Consider the following 26,979-nt stretch of genomic DNA (forward strand, 5'->3'; position numbering starts at 1 on the left):
TTTTGTTTAAGAAATGTACGTTTTAACTTTACAGTGGAGAAACCTGGCAGTCACTCCCCCAGCCTGGTAATCAAGACCAGCGTCGTCAGTGGCGACAAGTCTTGGTGATGACATGAACCCTGGATCTGTTTAATTCATAATAAAGTGACTCAAGTGGTGAAAAAAGAATGTACACTTTTATCAGTGAAGGAATGTATCCTGAATAGATAAGCCTGCTGTTTTTCAAATAAAAATCATTAAAAAGTCTTCCATTTTTGGTGATAATTGTCTTAATATCATCTAAGATAAGCCTTAGGTTACAAGGCCTGATGAGCTGTTAATATATACTAACTCAATTTAAAAAGTTACTTATTTATGTTGGAAGTGAAGTGTTAGTCTCTCAGTCATGTCTGACTTTTTGCGAGCCCACGGACCGTAGCCCACCAGCCTCCTCTGTCCATGGGATTTTCCAAGAGTACTGGAGCAGGTTGCCGTTCTCTTCCCCAGGGGCTCTTCCTGACCCAGGGATTGGACCTGGGTCACCTGCAGTGCAGGCAGATTCTCTACCGTCTGAGTCCCAAGGGAAGCCCACATTTTAAAATTCTACCTCAGTTTATTTTATTTTTTGCGGTTTGGCCCCTTGGTGAAGTTCTGAGAAGGTTCTTTTGGTCCCTACCTTCATCATGGGCCATCCTGGGCTGTTTTACCGGTTTATCTGAAGGTAATTTAGGAAACTAAATGTAGAACATTTTTGGTGGTGGACCAATGACCAGGGGACTTAAAAAATTAAAAACTTCACCTGACAGATTCTACTCTGTTTTCTCCCCCAAATGCAGATTATTTTTTGCTTGATCTCTCTTCCAGAGTATGGGTCAGTCTTTGTGTGTGTGTGAGTCACTTCAGACTCTGCAACCTTATGGGCTGTAGCCCGCCAGGCTCCTCCATCCATGGGATTCTCCAGGCAAGAACACTGGTATTGGTTGCCATGCCCTCCTCCGTGGTATCATTCTGACTCAGGATCAGACCTGCATCTCTTATGTCTCCTGCTTTGGTAGGCGAGTTCTTTACCACTAGTGCCTCCTGGGAAGCCCCTTAGGTCATTCTTTAATCATCATGTAATAGTTTAGATCACCTTCTCTAGGTAGAAGAAGGGTTAGGTTTTTTTGCTCATAAGTGTCCACACCACTTTAAATACCTTCCTTGAAAATTAGCTAGTTAAACCATTGAATCACAGTGAGTTCTTGTTAATTTTTATTATTTTCAGATTTTTTTTTAAATTGAGGTACATTAATACAATGTTGTGGTAGTTTCAGGTATATTCAGTTCTGTTTCTTAACCTTATTTTTTCTTTTATTGAGAGATAATTCAACATACCATATAATCCACCCACTTAAAGTATGCGATTCAGTGGATTTTGGTGTATTCACAGAGTTGTATAATCATCACCGTGGTTAAATTTAGAACATTTCATCATCCCCAAAACAAAACCTGCACAGACCCAGCCGTTTAAAAATTAACTCCATTGGTTTCCATCAGTAATACATGTTCATGGTACAGAATTCAAAGGACACGGGGAGAAGAGGGCCCAACCTTCACCCTTATCAGGAACTCACCCGTCCCCCAGAGGCACATCCTGTTAACCTTGATCTTAATGTTGGTTTTGAAAACTAAGTTTGCCATTGGAAAAAAAAGGCTCTGACACTTTAAACAACCATTAGCTTCTTTGAAGACAGCACCGATGTCTCATTCATCCTTCGATCTTTCCAGTGTACTTGGTGGAGAGTCTTGCACATAAAAGAAATTTATAAATGTCTTTTGAATGAAGAGTGAATGATCAAGGCCCAGTGTCTGAGACATGTTCCATGTGACCCTTAAGAATGATCATCTCCCTAGGTGCTGGTTGGATTTATAGCGGCTGAGTTTAGCAATACAGTTTCTGGCATTTGGACTGCATGCATCGAGAAAGCTTAAAGAAAGTTTGAGGGACTCCCCTGGTGGTCCAGGGGCTAGAACTCTGATACTAGGGTCAGTCCCTGGTCAGGAAGCTAGATACCCATATGTCCCAATTAAGAGTTTGCATTGTTGCAACTAAAGTTTCTGTGTGGAGCAACTAAGACCCAGTGTAGTAAATAAATATATAATAAATATTTTTAAAATGGTGAATTATTTAAAAAAAGTTTGGCACCATGTCTTTTTAGTTTTGTTATCACTATTCTATCCATAGTACTTAACATGGTGCCGGACATATAGTAAGCAATTCCATAAATGTTTAGTGAATGAACGAATGAATTCCCAAGAGCATAGCCTGTTATTGGTTGGTAGGCTTTCACTAGTGAGAGATGGAACCAGAACCTGAGAGAAATAATGGAAAATGGTTAAGTATCAACACCTGTGGATTTCAAATTACTTTCCCTACCACCTATGCCTGTGGGCTCAGTTGCTTCGTGTCCGACTCTTTGTGTTCCCATGGACTGTAGCCCGCCAGGTTCCTCCCTCCATGGGGTTGTCCGGGCAAGAATACTGGAGTGGGTTACCATGCCCTCCTCCAGGGGATCTTCCCAACCCAGGGATTGAACCAGCATACCCTGCTTCTCCTGCATTGGCAGGCGGATTCTTTACCACTGAGCCACCGGGGAGACCCAGGTGCTCTGTAGGCTTACATTTTTGTTTCTGGTACAAACATCTGACCTGATGCCAGGCCCATCATATGTTTACCCTGTAGTTTTGTAAATGACTTGCTTGTGAAGCCAGCGTGCCTTCCTTTATGTTAAAGAACTGCCCTGTGGATAAGTGTCTGGGTTGAGACCTCTATAGCTGGTAGAAGGGCTTCCCAGGTGGCACCATGTTAAAGGATCCGCCTGCCAATGCAGGAGACGCAAGAGACTCGGGTTTGATCCCTGGATCAGGAAGATCCCTTGGAGGAGGAAATGGCAACCCTCTCCAGTATTCCTGCCTGGGGAATCCCATGGACAGAGGAGCCTAGTGGGTTGAGCTCAGCACACACATGCAGCCAGTAGAAACCATGTAGACGACTTAGTTTGAAGGAACAGATTCTCTTGCGTCCGGTCTGAGGGGGAGATTTGTTGCCAGTTGTATGAGTGTCTTCGTAACTGTTGGTGATCTGAGAATTCAAAGCTCTGATTTTTGCATTAGTCCTAAGTCTGCCCTTTGGCGCCTTCATTTAGCGATCAGATCATTCAAGACTGAGCCTCAAAGGCTAGAATTTCTTCAATAATAATATAAAATGGGCTGGTGTGGCACCCTTAACTCATTCTGCGGAATTGGGCATGATTAAAGTCTCAAGGCTGCATTAATTCAGATTTTTTCTTTCCATGTACAGCAGTTGTTTATCTCACTGTTTTCCAGGTTACCAGTTTTTGAAAACAGAGGTGGAAAATTTTGCTGAATTTTTTTTTTTCTGTCAGCATGAACATTCAGCTTTTCTTTTCACCCCGTTTTTCTTACCTTTTTACCCCCTTGAAGATAGCATCAGGCAAACAAATGCAGACAGTATAGTTTCCGCGGACTCCAGCCTGTTGTCACGCCAACCTCGTTATTTAGGTAGATAGTGTGCCATTTTTCGCTGACTCAGCAGCCAATATGCTGTGAGCAGTTTCTGTGTCGGTCACATGATTGGCTGGGAACACTGTTAATGAGACAAATAATTGGGACGTCTTCGTTGTCGTTCCCCTGAAACCTGATCCTGGTGTTGGTAGCAGCCAGGCAGAGGAATTGCATATGCAGTCCCCAAAAGGAAAGGATGAGTAGCCAGGGTGCCCAGCTTTTAAATTCATCAGACCCCTGCTGCTTAAATTGCCCCAGCTGTTAATGCTGGCACCATTACAGTAATGGACTCAGCAAATGAAGGGGAACGAAGACACGCACACTTTATTACCAGAGGGGCAATTTTCTTTTCATCTGTAATAGCAGCGGTGCCTCTGTATTGATCAGCCCATCAAGATACTAATCCTCTGTAAAATTACTCGTTATAACTGAAAATGTGTTAATCCAAGTCAGTCTGTGTCCCGACTGTCTACTTACTATTGAATACAGGCGATCAGATGGTTTATTTTTCATGATTTAAAGCCTCTGCCCTGGAAATGGCTGGCATTTCCCTTGGAACACGGAGTGCTTAATCTTAGCTCTAGCCCAGGGTTGTCTTTTTGTTTTAAACAGAACATCACCCACTTAATTAAGGAGTGAGTGTCTGTCTTGCTGTCTGAATTATGCCGGTGTTTTATGTTCTGCGGGATTTATTAAGCATCTTGTTGTACATTCCGTATGTGGTTTGTGCTGTAAATAAAAATAGGCCCATCTTGCACACATTAGAAATTTGCAGGTAGCAAAACGTCAATAAGTAGCAGGGAGGGAAGGTTCTTTGATTTATATTTCAGGCACCAGGTTGTGCTTTGTCGATTGAACTCATAGGCAGGATGCATCCTGGTGTCTGCTCTGTGGCAGATGTGTTTTGGCATCATTGTGTGAGAAAGTTTATGGTTATTTCTGCACCCTTGGTTCAGTAGATTGCTTTTTAGACAATGAAGCGTATCTACTCCACCCCTTCCCCTTGTGTTTTGTGAGAAATGACTATAGCTAGATATTATTATAAGAAGACCTGTTAAAACTGAGTTCTGTCTTCCTTAATATTCAGAATTTGAAGAATTACTCTTTAAAACTTGCATTAAAAAAAATTCAGTGTAGTCTCTGTGTACAGCATGTATTTATTTGTACACAGACTCAAATACCCTCTTGGCAGTATTTTTATTTATTTGAATACACTGTCGTTGCTCAAAGCATTTGTGTGGCATTATTCATCGAATTCATTCAGAAATCCTTAACTAATACTTTCTTGTGCCAGGACGACCCGGGGCTGAGGATTCAAAGATGAAAAAGGCACAGTCTTTGCCAGGGAGGAAAGGGCAAAGCTCAGTCTGAAGATAGGCATGTGAACAAATAATTACAATAATGCAGTATTGTAAATGTTAAAATCCACTTGCGAATGTAGTTTCTAGGAGCAGATAGGAGTTATGGGCACCATAGCAAAAGCAGCCTCATTGATTTTTCTTGCTGTGTTACCCAAAGCAGAATTAAGCAATTTAATCACACCTGAAGACTTGCATCTGAATGATTCCCAGCTGTTTGAAAGAAATCTCATCTTTCAGAAGACTTGTTTACTGCTCCCTGGGGACAGTCAAAAGAAAGATTTCCAAAAATGTATGATCAGTGACCACATCTTTGGATATGTGTAGCTTCCCATGGAGACTACTTTGAAGGGGATAGTGTTTATTTGATTGCATATGTTCTGGCATTATATTGTAAGTCAGTCTTGTTGCTTTAGAGTATAGTTTATCAAGAGAGACAGTAGCCTGTCCTGGTTAAGAGCATGGATTTTGGCCAGCCTGCCTTGTTTTTCCTCTTGCTCTCTCTAATAGCGGAGCCATCTTGAGCAAGTCATCTCATCTTCTTGAGCCTCAATCTTTATCTGTAAAATGGGGATAATCACAGTTGTGAGCATTAAGTGGTTTAATATATGTAAAGCATTTAGAATAGTGATAGTATATAGAAGTATTGTGTTTATAAGCATTAGCTGTTATTGCTGTGGATGTGACTGTAGGCTAATGAAATTATTTTCCACATGTAGTTTATGAAAGGCGATTCTGTAAATGTGTGACCACAATATGTGTGGCATATAAGGTGGTGAAGCATTTTTAAAGTACTGTTTATTCCTGATTATGTAATTTATTATTTTAGAAGAATTTTAATATATAGAAAAATACCAAGCAAGGAAAAAATATCTCATAACCCTTCAGAGGATTCACTGTGTTACATATTTGTTAGAATATTATTATTATGCCTATTATATGTACTATATAGTATATGATCCTAATTTTATCTGAAGTTTATGATACATATTTATACAAGAGATATTTTAAACAAAAATTGGGATCATACTGTGCATATTATGGCCTCTGGTTTTGGACTCTGGTCTTTTTTACTTACCTGCATCCAGTATATTGTGAATATTTTTCCATGTTGTTACAAGTATATGGATTTTTTTTGTCCTGCTGTTATAAATTATCCTTCAGTGACCATTCTTGCACATAAATCTCTGCACGAATATCTGCTATTTTCCATAGGGTAAATTAAAGGAAGGTGAATCGTCGGGTCAACATTTGTAAAGATTTTTGGCTTACATTGTCAAATTGCCACCCAGAGGGGTGATGCCAGTTTCCATTCTGACAGGCAGTGCATGAGAATGCATATTTGTCCATCCTTTCTAACACCGGGAGCTGTCACAAGATGAAAATATTTGCTGTCTGGAAGAGATGAGTAGGAGCTTACTGTAGAACTAGTTTATATTTTCTTAATTACTAAGTGCTGTATGGTTGAAGTTCCTCCTACTGGGTTTATTGGCCAGATACAGTTCTCTTGTAATTTGTTCATTCATATCTCCTTCATTCATTTTACTAATGTATATCTTTTCTTATTGATTTGTAAGAACACTTCATAGATTAAGGGTATTATTATTTGTTACTCATGTGCTGGAAATATTTTTCCTAGGTTTTTTTTTTTTTTTTTACATTTGTATTTTTGTTATTCAAAAGTTTTCCTCTGTTTATGAATAGGAAGAATTTTCCCACTGAAATATCTAATTAACGGTCACTTCTATGTCCATCTAGTTATTTTACATTTTAATTTTTCCACATAATTCTTGTAATGCGTCTAAAATCTAGTTTGTGTATGGTATGGAGTAGATGTCTCATTGCTCCTAAATGATTAACCAGTTTTCCCTGTTGCGTTTATTTACTAGATTGAATGCCAAAATACCCATGGCTGCTTTCTATTTTGTTTCCTTTGCTTTGTCTGTTATTCTGAAAAATCATTTTAGTTGCCAGAGTTTTGTGGTACCTTTCAGTATCTGGCAGTACAAGGCCTCCAAGGTTATTCTTTGTTTTAGAAATTCCGTGGCTCTTACACCGAGAAGGCAACTTAAAAATTTTTACAGAGAAACGTAAAATTCACTTTTTCAAGATCTCCTGTATATATTACCAACCCTTTGGTGTTTTGTTATTGTGTTAACTTTAGAGCTTAAATTGGAAAGAACTGAAGTATTTATGGTAAAGAAAATTACTTATTTAACAGTGTTATCTTTTACATATATTTAGGCTTTCTTTTATGACCCTCAGGAGGTTTTGTAATTTTATTCAATCAGATACTTTTATTACCTTTGAGGATTATTCCTGGGTATTTTACATATTGAATTACTATTTTTGGTTACTGTTTTAAGTGGGATATTTTTAAATTATATTTTTAAAATCGTACTTGAGAAAACTTTTCTTCTGTGCTACTTTCATAATTGACCGCAGTACAGAAGGCATGCTTATCATTCTAACAATTTTTTGTTGTTGTTGATTTTCTTGGGTTTTCTAGGTGTTTAGTAGTTAGATAATTTAATCATTTGCAAATAAAACTTGGTCTCTTTCCCCACTTTCAGTAATTACACTCTCCCCTCCTTTTTTTCTCTTCATTATTACATTGTCTAGAACCTCTAAAAAGTGGCGATAGCATAACCATGCCTTTAATAGTGATGTTTTGGGATTCTAGTATTAAGTATAATAGTAGTTGTTGGCAGTAATCTTTGATTCTTAGTTTACTTTTTTTTCCCTTTGGGACTGAGGTTGAATTTCTATTGAATATTTTTTGACATCTATTTAAACGGTAATATCTTTCCTTTTCCTACTGATAAGATATAATCTCTTAATACAGGTTCTAACATTGTTTCCTGGTGACAGATCCTAACTTGGTCACATTGTGTTGGCCTTTTAGCCTGCTACTGAATCCAACCTTTTTGTATTTGTTAGGAAAGTCAGATGGGTCTGAAGCGGCGATCACCAGGGGAGCTGGAGAGTGATACCCTCAGGGGGTATGTCAGAATCTTCAATGAGGCACATTTAATATACATGTTAGGGTCATAATTCATACTCGAGTTAGTAAAACTTAATAAAGCTCTTTTGACTAATATAGAGGGAGATAAGATGAGTTAAAATGCTATGAAATATTCCTTTCTGTGCTTTATTTAGTTTTGATAGCTAGTTTAGTTTTGATACATAGCCTGTGTCATAAAATGAATTACGCCATTTTCCTCCTCTGTGCTTTAGAGCCATTTATAGAACGCCAGCATTATTTGTCCCTGGAAGTTTGAACTAAATTAACTTGTAAAACTCTTCGTGCGATGCTGGGGAAGATAACTTTTGGATGACTTTCTCAGTATCTTTTCTAGTTAACGGTCTATTTAGTTTTCTTCTTTTTGAGTAAATTTTGGTCATTTTGTTTTCTCAGAAATTGAGGTTTCAAATGTATTGGCATGGTATTGAACATATTCTCAGGCTTACTAAGATAGAATTGCACCGTTTCATAATTTAAAAATCCCATGTTCACTGTTTTTATCTCCTTTTAAATTGTAACTTTCTGTATACATATATTGCCTTCAGAAATTGATTATACTTGTTTTAAAACTAGCTCTTGAATTTATGTTTATTCACTTGTCTTTACCTCTGCCTTTGTTGTTTCCTTCTGCTTTGCTTAAATTTCTTTTGTTTTTATTTTTGAAATAAAGTCTAAGTTCTTGAAATGAATAATTTGTTCCTTGATTTTTATTCTTTCTTTAATATGGAAAAACGTCCAAATCTTAAAAATAATTTTCTGTGTTTCTGTAACAATTTGTACATGTTTTTGTGGCACTTACCTTTCAGTATTAGAATGATTTTTTGTTACTCTCTTTCTCTGCTTCATTTTACAAACAACATTATATTTATTTTTTCATTCCAGTCTGTGTAGACTCTTGAACCCCACACGCCCTAAATAATCAGTCTCTCCCTTCACAAAGGAATTAACCACTTCCCAGATTTTTCACTGTGCTGTGTAGACTTTACATGAAATAGTAGCTGCCATGGTCGGGGCACTTCACTGGTAGTCAGGAGCCTAAACTTCTGACCTTACTATCTGTCACTTACTAGGCATTCATTAACTGGTATGAGTTCACTAGTGTCTGTGATGTCTCCTCATCTGTAAAATGGCAATGATCATTCACTCCCCTGTTGATCTTCTGAGTTGTTGTCAAAAGATAATGAATGTAAAAGAATTGTGAACACACGAAAAAGGTTATATGGATGTAAATATGATTTAAAATAAAAGGCTTTTAGTATTCTTGCCTTATCCACTACTCTACCATCCCCATTCCCCAACAGAGAAATTTTCAAGTTTTTTGGAGCAGACACTATTAAAAAGAAAGTGTGTGTGTGTGTGTGTGTGTGTGTGTGTGTGTAGTGTGTGTCCTCTGAAATATCTACCACAGAACTTTGTTAGCAGATATACAGTAAACATTTGTTGGTTGAGTGTTTTCTGAAATTCACTTTTCAACTGCTTATTACCTAGGGATCCTTAAGTTTACTAAGACCAAGGAGCTCTGTTGCCAACCATGAAATTTCTACTGTGAAACAAAGAGCTTCTGATTGATTTATTGGAGTTTTTTGGAGTTACATAGATAGCTTGATTTATTGGAGTTTATTGGAGTTACATAGATAGCTGCAACAGCACACAGTGAAATGGATGTGCATTTTTTGAGGACATAAACTTTTTGGTACAGTCCTATTTTCTCTGAAGAAAACTGAACACATACTCTCCTCCCAAAATACAGACTAAAAATCTAGTGTTATTTACATATATTGATAACAAATTATAAAATTCATAAAGATTCGTTTCCATTTTTGTATGATATCACTTATATGTGAAATCTAAAAAATGATACAAATGGACAGAAATAGGCTCACAGACATAGAAAAACTTAAAGGGCAATGAGAGGGAGAGAGGGATAAATTATAGAGATAAAGTTTACCCATACTATATATAAAATAAACAACAAGAACCAGGGGATAATAATCAGTATCTTGTAAGACCCTATAATGGAAGGGAATCTGAAAAAGAACATACATATATGTCTATCTGAATCGCTTTGCTGTACACCTGAAGTGAAGTGAAGTCGCTCAGTCGTGTCCAACTCTTCGTGACCCCATGGACTGCAGCCCACCAGGCTCCTCCGTCCATGGGATTTTCCAGGCAAGAGTACTGGAGTGGGGTGCCATTGCTGTACACCTGAAGCACTATAAATAACTATATTTCCATTAAAAAAAAGTCTCTACATGTTCTTTGAGGAAGTGTATGCCATCTGATAAGTCAGTCTTAGATTAACAGGTTGCTTTTAAATTGCTAAACGCCATCCGAATGCAGACTGGTTGTATTCTGTGTAATTGTTAAGTAGTTTCTTTAAAAATAGTTTTCATTGCAAGAGTTCATGTGACCACCACCGTTTCAGTATCGTGGCTTCTAGTACAGCATGTATATGTATAGTCCTCTTTGTAACCCCCCGACTGCCCCACTTTTTTGTTTTTAACAGTTCATTGTAGCTGGAAAAAGTTGGTATAACTTTAAAAACACACATACTCTTCAGGCAACTTTTAAAGATTCCTGTGAGACTTTATATCTCAAATAATTGATGGCCAATTTTATTTGGTTGTTTTTAAGCTCAAACTCTGAGGATTTACCAAAAAAAAAAAAAAAAAAGTTATATCTCAGAGAACTAGAAACTAATGTGATGGTGTTGTGTTAGAGTCACTGGTCCCTGAGGAGTTATCTCAAGTTCCCCACTCTTTCACAAGCCTTTTGAGGATTATTCTTTTCATCTCTTCCTTTGCTGACCTTATTTCCTATGTCGAAATGTATGGTAATAACACTAATGATGCCTGTGGCTCACTTCCTGGTGGATGGTACCTGACATCTTGACATTTGATTATATTAAATTTGGCATTTTTGTTGTTATTTCTACTTATTGGTGTTTTATGTAATTATCTTTTTCCTAGGGAGATTAGAAGCTCCCTCTGGCTAGGAACCATGGTATAAATTTGTTTAATGTATCTAACAAGGGCGTGCATGGGTGCATGCTAAGTTGCTTCAGTCATGTCTGAGTCTTTGCGACCTCATGGACTGTAGCCTGCCAGACTCCTCTGTCCGTGGGATTCTCCAGGCAAGAAGACTAGAGTGAGTTGCCGTGCCCTCCTCCAGGGGATCTTCCCAAAGCCCATCTAACAGTTTTCAACATTTCCAGTCAAATGGAAGAAGCATGTATAGCCTGGACAGGTGAAGTTTTTTTCTTTTTTTCTAACTTTACAGAGCCTTTGTTTATCTTCCTCTCTTGGTTTGTTCTCCATCAACAAAAAATATTCTGTTTAGAAACATAGGAAAAAAAAAAGTTCCTAAGCCCCTAGTGTATAATGCAGGGATTTATCAGTATCCTGTGATAAACCATAATGGAAAAATATATTTTAAAAATATATGTATATGTGTATATAACTGAATCACCTTGCTGTACAGCAGAAATTAATACAACATTGCAAATCAACTTTAATTAAAAATAAATTAACAAAAGAAAAAGAAAGCAAACCTGAATCCCCGTACGATAGAGTAGATCTCAGAAAATTCTATTTGTGGACCATAAGAAAACCGTAGATTTTGGTGGCCCTTTACCTATCACTGCGGGTTTTTTTTGAAGGAGTCATATCTGAACCACCTATGTATCCTGGTTCATTTTGCCTCTTCATCTGCTGCTCTTCCTCTAGTTTTTATTTAAGACTATAAAGTTACTTTAGTGTAACTGCTGGTGTCACCTTTGCCCTTAGCTAATCAAATAGTTTACCTTGAGGGAAACATTTATCTCCCACTTTCATTATTATTATTTTTGTAGCTGTAAAGATATATATTTTATGTCGGCAGAAGGCTGTAACAGTGAAACGAGGTATTGATCTGCTGTATTTAGCAATTTCTTTCCACCTTGCCATCAATAGCATGTCAGCATCTGTCTGTACCGTGGTTGACCTCACAAATAGCTCTTTATGCTCCCATTGGATTCAAATGATATAGTATGCTGAAAACTAAATCAATGAATGATTATAAAGTTTTTAGTACTATTTCATGACCCAGAGGCAACTGATACTCTTTGCACAGTACAGTTCAGTGTACAATGAATATGGTCAAGTGAGTGTGTCTGGCTTTTGTTCTGTCAAAAGGAGGAAAGCAGGGTCCCAGGTTGGGTTCACTCATCTTCTAAACCAAGGATCTCAAAGGGCTTAGGCTTCCCTGGTAGCTCAGTAAGTAAAGAATCTGCCTGCAGTGCAGGAGACCAGTGTTCAATCCCTGGGTCGGGAAGATCTCCTGGTGAAGGAAATGACAACCCACTCCAGTATTCTTGCCTGGAAAATCCCATGGGTAGAGGAACCTGACAGTCCATGGGGTCACAAGAGTTTGACCCAACTTAGTGACTAAACCACCACTAGGCTTTCAGTGAGCATTTCACATTATGGAATCAGACATGGAGAAAGCAGTTCCTCCATTTAGTTTAAATTTAGTTTAATGCTCCCCTCCCTCCCCAACCCACCCCTCCCAGCATGTAAATATTTCCATAATCATTTGAGGTTTAAGCTTACAGCTTTTTGCTTTCATTTATAAAAGAAAGATAAAATTAAATGCTGTTTCACTGTATCACGGAAAAGTGAAAGGGTTAGTCACTTAGTTGTGTCCGACTCTTTGCCCAGCCCATGGACTGTAGCCCACCAGACTCCTCTGTCCGTGGACATTTCCAGGCAAGAATACTAGAGTGGGTAGCCATTCCCTTCTCCAGGGGATCTTCCCTAACCCAGGAATTGAACCCGAGTCTCCTGCATTGCTGGCAGATTCTTTACCATCTGAGCCACTGGGGAAGCTGCATCGCTGAGGATCTAACAAAAAAGGCACATGGTAGAGGAGGGAGAGTAACGCTGGTCAGGTCTGACGGGACTCTGGGCTTCTCTCAGCACCTGAAACAAATACCAGGGCACTGTTGAGTCCACATTCTTCAGCCTTCATCCTTCCTGTGGGCGTTGTGCTCACTTTCCCTGATGTGTGGAACCTTGAAATAGCAGGAGTCACTAATTTGACTGCTTGTGAATGTTGCTGAATCCAGCCACATTAAGCAATTTTTTTAAAAAAATTGAAGTATAGTTGATTTACAGTGTGTTAATTTCTGCTGTATAGCAAAGTGACGTGCATACACATGCATCTTTTTATATTTTGCATTATGGTTTAATCCCAGGATATTGAGTGTAGTTCCCTGTACTATCTAGTAGAACCTTGTTTAATTCAAATTTTTTTTTGAATCTTGCTGAATCTTATGTGTATATATGAAAGAACCTTTTTTGATATTGAACTTTGGGATATGTGGAAAGGTACGGGAGGATTATAGGGAGTGAATGGGGAAAGTGAAACAGAGCAGTTGTCATCCTGATCTTTTGAGGATATGAATCAAATGCGTTTCTTTCCAAGAAAATGCCATTTTGATGCATTCCTTTGTCCATCAAAGGACAACCCTGCCCCCGTAAGATATTTGAAGGGGAAAATAAATGATGGATATTAGGACCACAGGTTGATGTTCTGTATGGCATCTACATGAATGTGGGGACCCTCTCCATGCAACGTCACAGAGGAAAAAGGCCTGAGGAGGGAATTTAGCCTTGTCCTCTTAATCTGGGCTTGTCAATGACAGATTCAGGCATCACACTTTCTTTTTCCTGTAATATTGACTTTGCCTATATTTTAATAATTGGAGCACTGGACTCATCCAAGTGAATTTTTTTATCCTGGGATCTGCCCAAGAATCTGACTCTCCTGAATTCTTAGTTTAACTTTGTTACCCATTGTGAATCTGTGACTGATTAAGCAGCTAATCTGTTTTTGAAACCATTTAAAATTTTGTTCTGTATCATCCCTTAAGAATATGAGTGCCATCAGTTGACTCTGTAATCCCTAACGAACTATTTCCTTTTATTTGTCCTGTGTCAGTTCACATTAAACTTGGGGGTTTGCAACCCAGGTTTAAAATAAAGGGTTTTGGGAAAGAAATTCCTGTCTTGGAATTCAGCTTTGGTGATTTTTGTGTACCATACTTGCCTGAATACGAACTAAGAGATTTTTTTCCCCCTAGATTTTTATCCCTCAGGAAAGAGAAGTTATCTCATATTCAAATTCTTAATCATGTCTCTTGCATTACAGAATGCTTGCTTGGTTTCTTTATTTTGAACAATAAGTACTTGTGGCTTGAAGTATTTTTCTTGATCAGAGTTGCAAATAGTAATCTAAGTTTACACACCATAATTTCTGGTTTTGCCTGGGAGTAGAAGGTTGGTACATTACACATTCATGCATGCTTAAAGTAACTCTTGTTTGGCTATCTGCCTCTCTGTATTAGAGACTAGCTATGTTCTTGTTGCTAGAGCAAAGGGCAGTTAGTTGACCTTTGACTGTAAAAGCTTTAGTAATTGTGTGTCTTTGTAAGCTTTGTTCTTTAGAGTTGATAGGTTATCTTCTCTCCTTAGACTTCATTAAGGAAGAGTAGGTGATAGTGATCAAAGCTTAAAGACTGACTAGTTAGTGCTTCAGTTGATGAAGACCAACACCTTCAAATAAAGTTCATTTTCACGTTCATACCTCTAAGGCTTTCTGTTTTGAGGGCCACTTACGGCTTTATTTGTGGATAGAAATCTCATTGATGGTGGAAAGGGTGTAAGAAGAGTTGTTTAAATTAATTCTTGATCCTAGCCAGTCACTTTCAGTGACAGTCATACAGCTTCTGAGTAAGATGAGACATTTCTTTTTACTCAATAAAAATAAAGCAGAAATCTCTCTGTTAAAATGTTAACACACATATCTGAGTGGGGTCATGTAATTCCACTGTGTAAAAAAGCATTAAATCCCAGTATGGTAGAAGGATGTATTTGTATTGTGTGCTAAACTTTGAATCATTTGTGAACTATATTTTTGGAACCAATGCAAAAAATATTATAAAAAATATTGATAAGTTACTATATACTTAAAATTATATTGCTTTCATTAAATAAAATTCTCTCCATATATTACATTCTTATGCTCTCACAGTAATGCGATACTAAGGTGACATAATTCATTTTCAAGATTCTTTTCTTTTCTTTTGATGCTTAGGAACTTTCCTAGAAAACTGGCGCCTGGGTTCTTCTGTGCCGTTTTGGATGATATGCTTTTTTAGAAACTCCCTGAAGAAGAATACATTAATTTTGCATTTTCTTTCTCTTCTTTAGGCTCTGAGAAGGTGTATGTGTCTGAGACTACGTTGGTGTCTAAAAGGCTAGTGGTGCTTAAAACCATGGCTGAAGAGTTCTGCTTAACTGTGTACTTTGCATGGATTTGTGATTTGAAATAGGGGGAAAAAAAAGTCAAATCGGAGACAGCTTGAATGGCATGCTGTCAGTTTGGAGCTTCATGAATTGGCAATGGTCTCATTTAGGACCTTCAGATGTGTCTCTGCCTGGACAGAATGAGACCGTTTTGCATGTTGTGGAAGAGACAGCCACTCCTGGCCGCTTCACCACAGGCAGTGGTGCATGACAGTTGCCCTTCATTGCTGGCTTCTTGGAGCTTAACCTCTGACCCTCCACTTAGTCGCTGTGCAGTGGTTGGAGCAGGTTGGAGATGTTGGTGAATGACGGGCATTGGCCTGCAACGTGCTTGTCATTATTTGACTGTCAAAAGGAGCCTGCCATTGGTTTCCATCAAGGTTTGAAACCTCTGTGCAGCAGTCCATATTACTTAACTTCCAAGGCTGTCAACAGCATGATCAAATGTGCATATAAAATCAGAGGGCTGAATATATCTTCCATCCAGAAGTTTCTCCCCTCTTCTCTCTCTCTCTTTCTCTCTTTTCATTTTTCTTTTGGTTAAATATATTCAGATGACTTTCCTACAGGGCCAAGAGGTTGAATCTGTTGCCACGGTGAAAAAAAAGTGAACTGTTGTCTCCTGTGGTCTGAGTTTCAAACAGCACAACATGAATCTGAGCAGCTCTGCCAGTTAAGCTCTCGGACTTGTCTTGCATATTCTATCAGCTTTTGGCCATTTTGCTTAAGGGACCTGGTACTCTCCCAGTGATACCTGGGGTTCACTGACAGGTTGAAACGTTTACTTTAGTATTTATGTAATTTTGCAAAGGGATGCAAGGTCAGTTTGTGTGATTCGTAAAGCAGGGATTGAACTTTAAAATAATTTACAAAGGGATGATAAGACTTTTTTTTTTCTTCTTCTCATAGTAAAGGAGTTCAAAGATAAGAGTTTCATTGGCTGTGACCAAGTCTTAGAAACTTCAGAGGTCAGTGTTAGGCAAGGTGTTTCTTAGAGAAAAATATGGTGGTGAAAGCCATCTTTTCTTCTGAGACTGAAGAAATTCATCTGAGACTGAATTAAAAAGCACCCTGAGGTGGAGAAGGATGAGGGGCAGCCTCCAATATTGTTAACGTATATGAAAAATGCTGGAAATCAAACTTGATCTGCTTCTAGCTTTGTGTAGTAAATGGTTGCAAATTCTGGTTTTGCTTCTGCCACATTCAACTGTGTCATCTTGGATAAGTCAGTTAACCCTTTATTCTCAGGTTCTTTATTTGCAGAAATAGGGGTACTAATGTCAGTGAGGGTGACAGGAGATTTTGTTTGAAAAGTTTTTTTAAAAAATTATTTTTAATTGAAGGATAATTGCTTTACAATGTTATGTTGGTTTCTTGCCTTACAACATTGTGAATCAGCCTTACGTATACATATATCTCCTCCCAACCCTCATCTCACCCATCTAGGTCATCACCGGGCGCCAGGCTGGGCTCCCGGTGTTATATAGCAGCTTCCCACTAGCTATTTGTCTCCTGCGTGGTAATGCGTATGTTTAAGGGCCACTCTCTCAGTTTGTCCCACTTTCTCCTTCCCCCGCAAGTCCACAGATCTGTTCTGTATGTCTGTGTCTCTATTCCTGCCCTGCAAATAGGTTCATTGGTATCATTTTTCTAGATTCTGTATGTATGTGTTAATATATGATGTTTGTTTTTCTCTTCCTGACTTAACTTCATCCTGTAAAACAGGCTCTAGGTTTATCTACCTCAGTTCAACTGTCTCAACTTTGTTCTGAAAAGTACTTGCTTTTGTGCAGACCTCTGGGACCCCTGTAGGTACTTCCTGATTTCTTTTTTGTCTTTTTCTTAGCAGGAAAGATTTATGATATAGTCCTAAGGCAATGCTTGGGTAGTTAGCATACTCTAGAACTCAAGACTCTCTGTCTTTGTGTTTCATCTGCCCCCCCCCCCCCAGTGTTCCTGATTTTAGTTCATAATATCATCATATTTTAGTCAAGCACTCACACCACAAATCTGAGTGACCTGCCTGCCTTCTCCCTCGTTTGCTCACTCCACACATATTGGGTTGTCCAAAAAGTTCATTCAGGTTTTTCCATAAGCTGTTATGGAAAAATCCTGATGAACTTTTTGGACAACCCAATATTTTCTGAGCTCTCACTGTGTGCTGGTCTGTATTCTGAGTTCTGGAATCCAGCCATGAACTAACAGACTGATGGTACCTGCCTTCATGGAGCTCAGATTCTGCAAGTAGAGACAGCTGATAAACAAGCCAACAAGTAATTATTAACTTTCATAGTTCTAAAGGCTGTGGAGAAAAATAAAGCAGGGTGAGAGGATCAAGGATTGTTTGTGTTATCAGGAAAGAGCTCTCAGTGGAGGATTCTTTGAGCAGAGACCTGACCAGGGGAGAGAGAAGGCCCTGGGAGGATGGGAGAAGGGCTTCCATATGAAAGGGGATCGCACTTCTTTCTCCTGCTCCTCAGCCCGCTGGTCACCAAGTTCTGACCTCTGTGCTCATGTCTTCCTTCCTTCCATCCCTCTCTCTCTCCTTCCCACTCTCTATCTCCTCTCTTCATCTTCATGTCACTCCTGTGTTCATGGCATTAAAGAAAAAATTCCTTAGGCTCCTAGCCTGTGGTCTGTCTCTCTCGCCAGCTTTAGACGTGTAAAGTGGCCGTAGCGGTCCACTATTTACCATTTCTCAGAGATTGCCACTGGCTGCATGTTAGAAATTCAGGCCCTTGGGCTTGCCTTATGAGGTTTCTGTTGTTTCGGTCTCCTTCATTATCTGGGCTTGACCCCTGGCCTCTCCCCTCTCGCCCTGCAGCTTCACACCTGGTACCCTCCTATAAGAAAGCGAAGCAGTCCTGAACATACTTGGCTTCTGTGCCTTGACACATGACTTTTTCCTCCCTGGACTCTTCTCCCACCTCACTGGCACTAAGAGAATGAGAAAATGAGATTTCTGTCAACAGTGGCCTTCAGTGCCACCCCTTCTGAGACTTATCTGAATCTGCTGCCCTTAGTGTTTCATCTGCTTCTTACCTTTAACCTCACTGGTACCTGTTTGTCCATTTACATGACTAGTTCATTGAGCTCCTCAAAGGCAAGGACTGTGTTTTTATTCGGCTCTTGTATTTTCAGTATCTGGCTTAGTATCTGGAACAAAACAAACTCTCCGTAAACTGTCATCTGTTGTGGCGTAATGTACAGAATTGTTTACGAACAGATTTATCATGGAGTTTAAATATGATCAGAGTGGATATATGCCTTTTGAAGACACGTTAGGTCAAAATATTCCACTACTGTTAGTGGGCTTTCTTCCCTTAGGCCTGCCTCAGATAACCAACATCGTATTAAAGGACACTGAGGATGGCGTGTGAACACATTAGGAAGCAGTATATTATGTTAATTTCTGAATAATTATAATGCTACTAGGATATAGTGTCAGTGGGTAAACTAGCTCCAGATAAACTTTTATGTTGCCTTTTAAAATAATCCAGCATGCTATGTATTTTTGGCCAAGTAAGATAGTACTAAATTTAGTATCTAGTTCAGTCAATAAGTAAACTTTATAATATATCTAATCCATCCATGTGTCTTTACATTTTCCAGCTGACACTGTAGAGTTGTCATGCATTAAAAAAAAATTATATTAGGAGCATTTTAGTGCCAAAGCATGGTAGACCCTTCATATGTCTGTAGTAATTAGTTAAGCAGTTCCTTATTGTTGACCATTTAGCTTATTTCATTTACGTTTATTAACTTAAATAATGCTGTGTTTGTTCAGACGTCTTTAGGTGCATTATTTATTTATTTATTTTTTTAATGAACACATTTCTAGAAACTGTGAACAATTAGGTCAAGAGATTGTATTATTTTTTAGATGCATATTACCAAATTACCTTCTGGAAAAGGTGTATAAATCATTGTCAAGATAGGCTATAAAAAGTATTGAATATCTACTTTGTTCTAGTGTGTTTCTTAGATTAGGAGCAGGGGGCGACAAAGGATGAGATGGCTAGATAGCATCACCAACTCAATGGACATGAATTTGAGCAAACTAGGAAATAGAGGAGGACTGAGGAGCCTGGCCGGCTGCAGTCCTTGGGACTGCAGAGAGTCAGACATGACTTAGTGACTGAACAACAAGGGGAGTGTTCAGTATGGCTAATAAGAGAAGACAAAAGAAGAGAGAGAATGAAACAAACAAACCGCAAATCTCAGGTTCTGCCCTTTTCAAATGGTATGTGGTCTTCCCAGGTGGCGCTAGCGGGAAAGAACCCACCTGCTGATGTAGGAGGTGCAAGAGGCATGGGTTCGATCCCTGGGTCGTGAAGATCCTCTGGAGGAGGAAATGGCAACCCACTCCAGTATTCTCACCTGGAGAATACCGTGGACAGAGGAGCCTGGTGGGCTATAGTCCATAGTCCGCAAAAAGTCGGACACAGCTGAAGTGAGTGAAACGTGGTCTCTGGTGCATGATTTGCGACCTGTGTCCTGGGCACTTCTAGGACTCTGCTCCAGGAGGTGGAGGCCTGCGAATGGCTTGGCTTCTTTTTATGTATTTTTTTAATGTTTATACTTTTGGAGAAGATTTCTTTCGAATTAATGGTTCAAAACGTTACAGAAATTTGAAAGCTATGAATTAGCAGCTAAGTTCACTAGTACTATTTTCAGATGAGTGATTCAAAATGGATCTGAGTCTTGCCTCTGCATTTTTGAGAAGCCAGTATCGTGATTCACTTTTGCTTTCTTAAAGGAACCATCTTACTTGCCCAAAGGAAAGAGGAATAACCTTCTGAGTTAAGGTCTCTCCTGCGCTTCACAGCTTTCTTTTGGATTACCTGGTAGATGTCTGTGGTGTCAGATCACTTCCTGGTTCCAACTTCAGAGGAGAAACTGAAATCTCTTGTTTTAGGTGAGGGAGAGGTTAAGGCACCTTAAGGGCATCGACTTCTTATCTTGCTTTTATTAGCAGTGGTGTCAACATGCACTAAAACGTGATGACCTCCCCTCCTTTCTGATGAAAGGAAGATGACCTGCCTGGCCTGGATGGAGAGACAGGTGCCTGAGGCACGTTGTCACCTCTCATACCAACAGCAAGCATTAAAACAAGCAGAAAGACTGGGAGATTTCTGTTTATCCATGGAAATGTTTAACATTTTTGGCTTTCCACGAAATGTGCTGGGTCCAGGGGAAGAGGGAATAATGTTATGGCGGAAGGAATGAATGAACGAGGGAAGAAAGGAGTCTGGCTTCTTAAGAGAGATATGAGGACTCAGAGGGGCTCCAGTCACAACCCTGTAATAGTCTGTTGGCAGAGAGTGTGTGTGTGTGTGTGTGTTATTTGCTCAGTCGTGTCTGACTCTTTGCAACCCCATGGACTGTAGAGGAGTCCGACAGGCCCCTCTGTCCATGGAATTCTCCAGGCAAGAATACTGGAGTAAGGGTTACCATTCCCTTCTCCAGGAGATCTTCCCTACCCAGGAATCAAACCTGGGTCTCCCGCATTGCAGGCAGGTTCTTTACCGTCTAAACTACCAGGGAAGCCCATTGGCAGAGTCCTAAGACTCAAACCCTAGAGGGAGCTCATCTTTCAGAGTTTGATTTAATCTTCATTTGTATGGCACCAACATTGCTTGGCTGAAACTTCTCTACAGGTGAACTTAATTAATACAGGGCTACCGTAGAATTTATAGTCCTAGAGGAGATGCCCATTTGGAATTAGCCACTCCTCAGTGAAGGAGAATTTTTCTCCTTAGTTAGATGTATTTTACTGACGGGTTTGAGGACAGAATCTGAGAACTTTTAGAAAAAGCTGTAGTTATTTTGAGACGTTTGATGTAATTTAAGGCTTTATTTTAAAGACAATCATGGTGTGGTTTAACCAGTCATCTTGAAATACGAATCATATGGAGATAACACCAGAAGTGATGCGTGACAGTTCTAGGTGTCTTGGGAAAAGGTTGGGTTTGTCTCCTGTCTACCATGGCAACGCTCTTGAGGTATCACTAATGATGTTGTATAAGGATTTCCTCTAGAACTTTAAATCTTAAAATGAAACTTACTTTAACTAGAACAAAAGAGTTTTGTATTCATGGAAAACTGACTGGAAAGAAGCTGGAAAGCGCACAGCAGCAGCAGCAGCAATGAAACAAAGAGTACGTAAGCCACATATTATGGCTTATAATAATAATAAGAAGCACACGGGTTCCACACATTGAAGGTATTTTTGGAAGTTGGTTTATTTTTCTAATTTGAATCAACTCATGACAAAACAGTTTTTAAAAAGTGTACAGAATGGAAAAATGCTAAAAAAGCCTGTTTTTTTGGGGAGGGGTGGGTGGTTAGTGGTATTACCAGATCAAGTCTAACAATGAAGATCCCTGCCTGACCTTTTCTTTCTCCTTAGTTTTGAACATCCTTTGTAAGTGGTAAAAAAACTGAATAGTACCACAACTTCAGATTTTTGATTTCTGCTCTGTTTATTTAGGTTTCTTATGAATAAGAGATTGAATCTCTTATTTTTTTAAAGGAAGTTATTTGTAATCGTAGCCCTGTCTGTTCTGTTCTGCATGTTATGAACCTCCCATACAAAATTTGAGAGCAATAGACATTCTCTGGTGACGTTGGGGCTTTTAAATGTTTCCAAACTTCAGTTCTTTCCCCCTAGAATAGATGAGCTTGGTGTCCACTTGATGGCAAATCCCATATGTATACAACTCTGTTTGAGTGGTCAATATCACATTCGAGGAGATGTACATTAACAAGTTTTGTGCATCTATTTAGTATGAATTTGAAAACTTTGACTTCAAGTAACAGAATTTCTATCTAACAGTGTGTTAAACAGGACTCATTACACATCATAAGCTGTCTGAAAGAAGGAAGGTCTTCTGGAGCAGTGGCGTAGTAATATAACCAAGGATGCTGGTGCTTTCTATTTTCTGCTCTCCGTCTTTAGCACAGGGACTTTTTGGTCTCTTGGCTTAACCTCGTGATCACAAGATGGTTGCAGTAGCACCATTCATCATGCCCTCATGTAACTGTTCAAGGCTGGAAGAGGGTGGGAAGATAAAGGGGGGGTTTATATTTGGTGGGAAATCTTTCCCACAGAGCTCCTAGCAGACTCCTCATTATGCCCTTTTGGCCAGTGCTGGACTGCATGACCATTCCCGTTGCAGGGGAGGCTGGGGAATCTAGGATCTAGCAGAAGTGAATGATATTTCCACGTGTTATGGGTGAATGTTTGTGTCCCCTCAAAACTTATTTGTTGAAACCCTAACCTCCAATGTGATGGTACTTGGAAATGGGGTTTTGGGGAGGTAATTGGGGTCAGATGAGGTCATGAGGATATAGCCCTCATGGTGGGATTGGTGCCCTCATAAGAAGTGATACCAGAGAGCTCACTCTTTCTCTGTACACACCCAGAGAAAAGGCCATATGAGCATATAGTGAGATGGGGCTGCCCACAAGCCAAGAGAAGAAGTCTCAGAATTAAACCTACTTTGTCAGCACCTCTGTCTTGGACTTCCCAGCCTCCAGAACGCTAAGCAATAGAATTCGGCTAAGCCACCCAGTCTGTGGTGTTCTGTTTTGACTGCCCGTGCTGACTAAGATGCCATCCATGGGCTGGAACACTCACAATCCATTCTGTGGAGTTGTGCTCATTGCTCCTTTGTTGAGGTCAAAGAGAAGGAAGAGCTGATGAGTAAGCAGGTGTGGTTTCTGCCACGCTCAATTAACATATGAGTGGGAAAGAGATTTTTATCTTTTATTCTGGAATGACTAAGCAGTGTAGCCTTAGTTTCTGTATGTATACAAAATAATATATATGTGTATGATATAACCTTTTGGGACAAATACATATAAAACTGGGATTGGAAATTGGTATCAATCATGTAGCAAGTTTAACTGGCACTTTCAGTTAAGCTGTTGTGAGTTGTTGGTCAAAGCTGAGGATCTTGTAGTGAATAAGATGGACAGTCCCCAAACTCACAAGGTTGGTAGACCAGTAGGATAGAGAGATTAGGGAGTAGTTTCAGCAGAGTGGCATTAGTGCTCAGAATGGGGGACAGCACCATTTCCTCTGCACTGAGCAGACATCAGTGGACACAGACTCAGGGGTCAGGGAAGGGTCTCTTGGAGGAGGTGACAGCCTCACCCGAGTCCTGAGATGCAGGAGCCAGTTCTTCTCAAAAACAGATGAATTGATCACCCTTTTTACTTAGGTTCTCCTGGAAATCAAGGCACAAGCAAGTCAGCTCTTCCTATGGATGTAGTGGCGATTGTATCAGCAGCTCTGGAGGTAGCATAGCACAGTGGAAATATATTGCCTTTGAAGCCAGACAGATAAAGGATTTTGCCTTCAACTAGCTGTGTAAGAACCTGGGTTTCCCTAAGCCTCAGTTGCCTATTGTATAAAATGGAGTTGATATGTCGCTATGCAGATGCCATACATAGAAATAGCAAGTGCTGTTGGTGCACTTAATATTTGCAAGACACTTTTCTAATCACTTTATCTCCCTTAATACTCATGGTATCCCTATGAAATAGGCCTTTTAATTACCACTGTTTTACAGATGAAGCTGGGGACAGAGAAATTAAATCGTGTGCTTGAAGATCTCCAGCTTGTACTGGTAGAGCTGGATTTGAACACAGGCTGGCTGGCCCCTGAATCCATGCTGTACGTTGTGCTGAGAAAAGTCAACTGCACTCTTTCAGTACTCTGGTCTATTGGATAAAACCAGGTCAAACTCCTAGCTTAGTGGCAATTAGTAATTTCTGCCCTTACCCACGTCAGTATTGCTTTCTTTCCAAAAGTCTTGGGTTACCATTCCTTTCCCTCCCCATCTATCTTCAGCCTGTGACTGTCTTTCAGTTTATCAGCAGCTCTAAAATCTGACCCCTGCTCATTCCTTCTGACTCTGCTCTAGTGTAAATGATCTCAAAATGATGACATGGTTGGATGGCATCATCGACTCAGTGGACATGACTTTGCGCCAACTCCGGGACATAGTGAAGGACAGAGAAGCCTGGTGTGCTGCCGTCCATGGGGTCACAAAGAGTCAGACATGACTTAGTGACTAAACAAAAGAAATTTGTAACAGCTTCTGAGCTGTTTTTTTTTGGCCACTCTCCTTTCCTTCTTTTCCACATGCGTCCTCTGTCCTTGCCAGACTATCTTTTACTTATCTAACAGAATGGGTTTTCTCACTGTTTGGCTGTGATCTTAATTCACTGTAGATCTTAGTTAAATGCACTGATGTTGACTGTAGGATAAAGTCCAAGTGCCACAGATGCACGCATGCATATTTCCAGACCACTATCTAACTTAACCTTCCCCTCCTGGCTCTAGCCCTCTCCGCCTCCCCGCTTCCAGGCGTATCTGTCTACTCTGTATTTTGTTCATCCCTGCAACCCGCTGTCTTCCTTCCCTGGAGTTCATCTCGGGGAGAATCGTGCATCTTCTCAAGATTTACTTCGAAAGTTTCTGCCTCTGCAAATCCTTCCGTCCACTGTGCCCACTTATGTTTAGTTCAGTTTCTGATCACTTAGGACTTCACTGTTGCACTGGTGTCGTCGGTGGCTCTTTGATGGTGAGTTCTGGAGAGCCAGGACCTCGTCTGCATGTGTTGCTACAACACACAGCCCAGTGCAGTTTTTGCCAATAGGAGGGCTATGCTAATACTTACAGAATGGTTGATATGATGTCCTGAGAATATATTTTTCATTTTGTACAATGGGTGTATTTTACTTGTTTCTCTGTGTGAAAGAGAGTCATGTGTACACACACACACACACGCGCACACACACCACACGTGCGTGAGAGTGCTCCTTCTTACCTAACAGCAGTCCCTAGGCTCCTCTGTCCTTGGGGATTCTCCAGGCAAAAATACTAGAGTGAGTTGACATGTCCTCCTCCAGAGGATCTTCCTGACCCAGAGATTGAACCCAGGTCTCCCTTGTAGGCAAGGAGGCTCTTTACCTTCAGAGCCACCAGGAAAGCCCTGATTTTACCTGTGTGGTACTTTCTAGGGCAGAATGTTGTTTCTCTTAGTTTGACTTTAGGAGCAAAGAATGTGTGTCCTCGATGATATCTGTACTATTTTGCATGTACTTTTTCCAATAATTATTTTTACTTTTTCATCATATTAATAATATTCATATGTGAAATATAATCACATTGTGCAGCGGGATTCTGGGGCTTCTCTGGTAGCTCAGTGGTAGAGAATCTGCCTGCCAACACATGATCCCTGGGTTGGGAATATCTCCTGCAGGAGGAAGTGGCAACCCACTCTAGTATTCTTGCCTGGGAAATTCCACGGACAGAGAATCCTGGTGGGCTATAGTCCATGGGGTGGCAAAGAGTTGGACATGATTTAGTGAATAAATAACAATAACAGGGATTATGATGGAAAATAACATCTCTCCCCTTTATTCCTCCCCAGCTGCCCACTTAGAGATGACTGTTCTTTTCAAAGAAAAAGAACTTTGTTGAAATATAATTTGCATATGTGCAGTTTGCCCATTTAAAGTATACAATTCAGTGTTTATGGTTTTTTTTTTTTTTTCTTTTTTGCCTATTCACAAGATCTTGGAACTATCGCCACTAAAATTGAACTTTAGAACAATTTTTTCACCTCTAAAATGAACCCTGTACCCATGTGTTGCCATTCCCCATTCAGTCATGTCCGACTCTAGTAATTCCATGGACTGAAGCCTGTTGGGTTGCTATTTTCTCCTCCTGGAAATCTTCCCGACCCAGGGATCGAACCTGCATCTCCAGCATCTCCTGCATTGGCAGGCAGATTCTTTAACACTGAGCCACGCGGGAATCTATTTTCTCTGTTTATAGATTTGCCTATTAGAGACATTGCATATAAGTGGAATCATAAAATACATGGTTTCTTGTGACTAGTGGCTTTTACTTGACATAATCTGTATGTTTTCGTCATTTGTCCATGGTGTAGAATGTGTGAATACTTCATTTTTTTTTTAACGGCTGAATAATGTTCCATTTATGGATAAAGCACATTTTATGTACCCATCCATCACTTGACAGACATTTGTTGTTTTAACTTTTTGGCTATTATGAATAATGCTGCTATAAACACTTGTGAACACGATTTTGTATAGATGTGTTTTCATTTCTTTTGGATATATACCAGGAGTGGAATTACTGAATTATATGGTAATTCTATGTTTAAACTTTTGAAGAACTGCTATACGGTTTTCCAAAGCAACTGTACCATATTACATCCCCACAGCAGTGTAAAAAAGGTTCTAATTTCTTTGCACCCTTGCCAACACTTGTGTGTGTGTGTGTGTTAGTCACTCAGTGGTGTCTGATTGTTTGCGACCCCATGGACTGTAGCCCGTCAGGCTTCTCTGTCCTTAGGATTCTCCAGGCAAGAGTACTGGAGTGGATTGCTATTTCCTCCTCCAGGGGATCTTCCTGATCCAGGGTTTGAACCCAGGTCTCCTGCATTGTAGGCAGATTCTTTACTGTCTGAGCCATTAGGGAATCCCTACTGTCAATTTTTTATCTCTTTCAATTTAATTCCCATAATCCTGTGAGCTAGCCAAAGAAAAATATTCTTGCTGTTATTTTATAGGTGAAAACTGCAAGTCAAAGGACTGATGAAATGAGATGCCTACTTTGTGTGTGAATAGAAGGGAGGAAGAGACATGGATAGTTCAAAACATA

At 39.7% G+C, this 26,979-nt stretch overlaps 1 protein-coding gene and 1 long non-coding RNA gene across 6 annotated transcripts in view; both read left to right on the forward strand.

Moving 5' to 3' along the window:
- Positions 1-26,396, forward strand: part of LOC114117875 (uncharacterized) — a 33,990-nt gene extending 7,594 nt beyond the window's left edge. For both annotated transcript variants that reach the window (XR_003591471.3, XR_006056098.2), the window contains exon 2: positions 35-26,396. This is a non-coding gene — a long non-coding RNA (uncharacterized LOC114117875). The remainder of the gene's footprint in view (positions 1-34) is intronic.
- FTO (FTO alpha-ketoglutarate dependent dioxygenase) overlaps positions 1-26,979 on the forward strand; it is a 426,388-nt gene that overhangs the window by 10,151 nt on the left and 389,258 nt on the right.

This window comes from Ovis aries, chromosome 14 (assembly GCF_016772045.2).
Source record: "Ovis aries strain OAR_USU_Benz2616 breed Rambouillet chromosome 14, ARS-UI_Ramb_v3.0, whole genome shotgun sequence".
NCBI classification, from domain to species: Eukaryota; Metazoa; Chordata; class Mammalia; order Artiodactyla; family Bovidae; genus Ovis; species Ovis aries.